This window comes from Schistocerca serialis, unplaced genomic scaffold (genome assembly GCF_023864345.2).
Source record: "Schistocerca serialis cubense isolate TAMUIC-IGC-003099 unplaced genomic scaffold, iqSchSeri2.2 HiC_scaffold_1216, whole genome shotgun sequence".
Lineage (NCBI taxonomy): Eukaryota > Metazoa > Arthropoda > Insecta > Orthoptera > Acrididae > Schistocerca > Schistocerca serialis.
Genome location: NW_026047421.1, coordinates 1 through 5,000, shown reverse-complemented (window position 1 = coordinate 5,000; position 5,000 = coordinate 1).

The following is a 5,000-nucleotide window of genomic DNA, read 5'->3' as shown; positions in this document are numbered from 1 at the left end:
TCAGCTAGGAAGCGCCCCATCCATGTCGGTACTCGTACGCGTCGCACTCGCAGTCGCAAAAAACGCTGGGCAAATATATTTCTCGGAAGAGTAATGACAGTCCGAGCCTCCTGCGTGGGAAGAGTCTTTCTAGGCCCTGACCCACGGGAAGCGTGTAGCTTCCCCCATCCCGGACATTTCACGTCGTCACACTACCGGTATTGACTAATAGACTGATTGCTGATAATCATTAGCCACACACTGGGGGAAACGGCCGACAGGGGCGGCAACATAGTGGAGCCGCAGTGTCACTAATGTACAGAGATAGAACAGTTTCGACTGGAACCAGAGTAACCGTATACACGGCACTGATTAGTAATAGATGCAGAGCCATCAGAATACAGATAATATATACAACCGTCCCTATACATGCTGAAAGACTCTGCACACAATGAGAACCACACGTCAGCCAGACACTATCACACACTACTCTCTGCCTCTAACAGGCACACACACAATATCTAACCACCAGCATGGAAGAACATCCGGTGCATCCTCTCCGCCACATTACACAATCCACACTATCATAACCAGACCGGGAGGTCCACCCAGAAAACAGAATATCCCACCCTTCCGACATCCGCCATTGCTCAGCTAAGCCACGAACACCCACACATGTCCTACACAGGGGTGCACCCAACATCACAATACTGCCTCCTGTCACAGTACACAAACAATGGCAGGAATGAAAGACACAGATCTGCCACAACCTTGGAATCGGAGCGCCGCCTGTCATGAGCCACAAGTGCATCCTGACGTGACAAATCGGATGATCCCGCAGGCATGCACTTACGATAATCACTATCAACGAACCTGCCGCCCCCTCCCCCCCCAAAATACACCTTTCCCTACAACGTGTACCTTAACCTAAGCTATATTGTACCTTAACCTAAGCGATATTGTACCTTAACCTAAGGTATATCGTACCTTAACCTAACCTACATTGCGCCTTCACCTAACCTACGTTGTACCTTAACCTAACCTACGTTGTACCTTAACCTAACCTACGTTGTACCTTAACCTAACCTACGTTGTACCTTAACCTAACCTACGTTGTACCTTAACCTAACCTACGTTGTACCTTAACCTAACCTACGTTGTACCTTAACCTAACCTACGTTGTGCCTTAACCTAACCTACGTTGTGCCTTAACCTAACCTACGTTGTGCCTTAACCTAACCTACGTTGTGCCTTAACCTAACCTACGTTGTGCCTTAACCTAACCTACGTTGTGCCTTAACCCTAACCTACGTTGTGCCTTAACCTAACCTACGTTGTGCCTTAACCTAACCTACGTTGTGCCTTAACCTAACCTATGTTGTGCCTTAACCTAACCTATGTTGTGCCTTAACCTAACCTATGTTGTGCCTTAACCTAACCTATGTTGTGCCTTAACCTAACCTATGTTGTGCCTTAACCTAACCTATGTTGTGCCTTAACCTAACCTATGTTGTGCCTTAACCTAACCTATGTTGTGCCTTAACCTAACCTATGTTGTGCCTTAACCTAACCTATGTTGTGCCTTAACCTAACCTATGTTGTGCCTTAAACCTAACCTACGTTGTGCCTTAACCTAACCTACGTTGTGCCTTAACCTAACCTACGTTGTGCCTTAACCTAACCTACGTTGTGCCTTAACCTAACCTACGTTGTGCCTTAACCTAACCTACGTTGTGCCTTAACCTAACCTACGTTGTGCCTTAACCTAACCTACGTTGTGCCTTAACCTAACCTACGTTGTGCCTTAACCTAACCTACGTTGTGCCTTAACCTAACCTACGTTGTGCCTTAACCTAACCTACGTTGTGCCTTAACCTAACCTATGTTGTGCCTTAACCTAACCTATGTTGTGCCTTAACCTAACCTATGTTGTGCCTTAACCTAACCTATGTTGTGCCTTAACCTAACCTATGTTGTGCCTTAACCTAACCTATGTTGTGCCTTAACCTAACCTATGTTGTGCCTTAACCTAACCTATGTTGTGCCTTAACCTAACCTATGTTGTGCCTTAACCTAACCTATGTTACCTAACCTACTTGTGCCTAACCTACGTTGTGCCTTAACCTAACCTACGTTGTGCCTTAACCTAACCCATATTGTACCTTAACCTAACCCATATTGTACCTTAACCTAACCCATATTGTACCTTAACCTAACCCATATTGTACCTTAACCTAACCCATATTGTACCTTAACGTAACCTAATTTGTGCCTTAACGTAACCTAATTTGTGCCTTAACGTAACCTAATTTGTGCCTTAACGTAACCTAATTTGTGCCTTAACGTAACCTAATTTGTGCCTTAACGTAACCTAATTTGTGCCTTAACGTAACCTAATTTGTGCCTTAACGTAACCTAATTTGTGCCTTAACGTAACCTAATTTGTGCCTTAACGTAACCTAATTTGTGCCTTAACGTAACCTAATTTGTGCCTTAACGTAACCTAATTTGTGCCTTAACGTAACCTAATTTGTGCCTTAACGTAACCTAATTTGTGCCTTAACGTAACCTAATTTGTGCCTTAACGTAACCTAATTTGTGCCTTAACGTAACCCATGTTGTGCCTTAACGTAACCCATGTTGTGCCTTAACGTAACCCAATTTGTGCCTTAACGTAACCCATGTTGTGCCTTAACCTAACCTATATTGTGCCTCAACCTAACCTATATTGCGCCTTAACCTGACGCACGTTGTCGCTGAACCTGCTCTGTAATTGTTATGCAACTCGTTAAATTAGTGTAGTGTTGCCTAACCGCAACCCTCGCAATATAGTTCGCTATTCGCACTGCCCGGTCCCCTGTGTATCGCGTCATGTTAAACACCTTGCAGGTGTTGCTGACTTTCCACATGCTCCTGCTATACACTGTAATGTGGATAGCAGCAGGACGTACATGCCCCCCCCCCTTCCCCCCTGCCTTCGCAAGCTGGTCGTTGAGAAGTTTGCATGTTCAATGCCCTTCGCATGCCGACGTACTCAGCCTACGTTGTGGTACGGCCTGTCACCTGTCCGCGATGTACGCAAAACCCACAAACTGTACTGCACATTGGTCCGTATGTACTGAATGATACATCGTGGCACATGTGTGACCGTACGACGACTGCGCCTAGCAACGGCAGACCATACAGTCCAAATATTGTGCACGCAGCTACGTGTCGTCTCCCTATAAGAGCTGGATTGCAGTGTGGTACGCCATTCAGACGTGTGGGAGGAACGGACGCCCTGGATGGCGATCAGCATGAGCAGTCTGTTGATGTAGTGGAGCGTGTATTCGGACGTAGTCGTCTCTTCTCACACACCGTGATAGCATGTTGCACCGCGTTCCACATCTGCGACATCCTGCAGAGGCCGGCTGACAGTCGTTCGCGCAATGGACACCGCATACGTACGGGGGCTACCTTCCACGTGTTCTCGAGGCGTGCACATGTTGTTGCGTCTATGTGGGCAGACGTAGTGTGTTGTGACACCTGACACAGGCATGCAATACTCGTTGCAAATGGCGATGGACGTCTACGTTTGCTGGTGACGTTACGCAAATGAACAACAGGTAACCCGTTGTGGTGCGGTTGTTCTCGCTAGAGGTGAATCAGTGTTGGCGACGATCGGTCGAGCTATTAACCGGTTGTTTCAGGGATACCCACCATGCCCACGAACGTGAAAGGGGACCCACCATGCCCACGAACGCGAAAGGGGATCTGGGTGTGAGGCGATACGCGGCGGTGGCTGGGTGGGGACCGTCCCCGGCCGGTGAGGGGGGGCCGCCCGGCGTGCTGGCAGCGCGGTGCGGTGGGCGCACGCGCTACAGCCGGCTGGTGGGGGCGGCCAGGTGGCAGGCGCGCCGGCCGACGGACGCGGCAGGCGGCGCAGCTGCGCGCCGGCGCCCCCTGCTCGCGGCGCCTTGCGGCCAAAGTAGGTCCTCGCGGGGCCCGGTGCGAAGCGCGGTGGCCATCTGCAGTGTGCTGGTCCGATTGAGGACTGTGTGCGCTGAGGATGCGCCGCCGCCCGGCGCTCGGCGCCGCGACGCCGTCTGCTGCTCGGTCGCCCCAGCGGTTCTCGCAGGTGGTTTGTATCGCAGCTGTGCGGACGTGTTGGCGCGTGCGCTGTGCTGGGAGAGTTCGCTTCGGCACCCAAGTGGGGCTTTTGTCCTTCTGTGGCGCTGGCGTTGGAGCTGCCGGTCACCGTAGGTGGCGCGTGTTGTCTCCCGCCGGCAATGCCACGACAGCACGCTCCCGGGCCTCTGTCGGCAGCGGCAAGCTCAGTTGGGAGCACGGGTGGTCGCACCTAAAGCGTCTACTCGCCTAACTCCGGGCGATTGCGCCTCTCTCGAACCCGACCAAGTACTTAGGACGGCGCTGCGCGCCGCCGGGACCTGAGAGGGTTTCGAGGTGTGTTGTGCAGGGGAGCTCAGCCTCCTCCTGTTTGCAGAATAATTGAGCGGACGCTTGCGTGTTCGCGCGGGCCCCCGGGACACACTCCCGGGCGGCCGGCTGCTCAGCTCTAGTTGACGCAGCTCCCTGGTTGATCCTGCCAGTAGTCATATGCTTGTCTCAAAGATTAAGCCATGCATGTCTCAGTACAAGCCGCATTAAGGTGAAACCGCGAATGGCTCATTAAATCAGTTATGGTTCCTTAGATCGTACCCACGTTACTTGGATAACTGTGGTAATTCTAGAGCTAATACATGCAAACAGAGTCCCGACCAGAGATGGAAGGGACGCTTTTATTAGATCAAAACCAATCGGTCGGCTCGTCCGGTCCGTTTGCCTTGGTGACTCTGAATAACTTTGGGCTGATCGCACGGTCCTCGTACCGGCGACGCATCTTTCAAATGTCTGCCTTATCAACTGTCGATGGTAGGTTCTGCGCCTAACCATGGTTGTAACGGGTAACGGGGAATCAGGGTTCGATTCCGGAGAGGGAGCCTGAGAAACGGCTACCACATCCAAGGAAGGCAGCCAGGCGC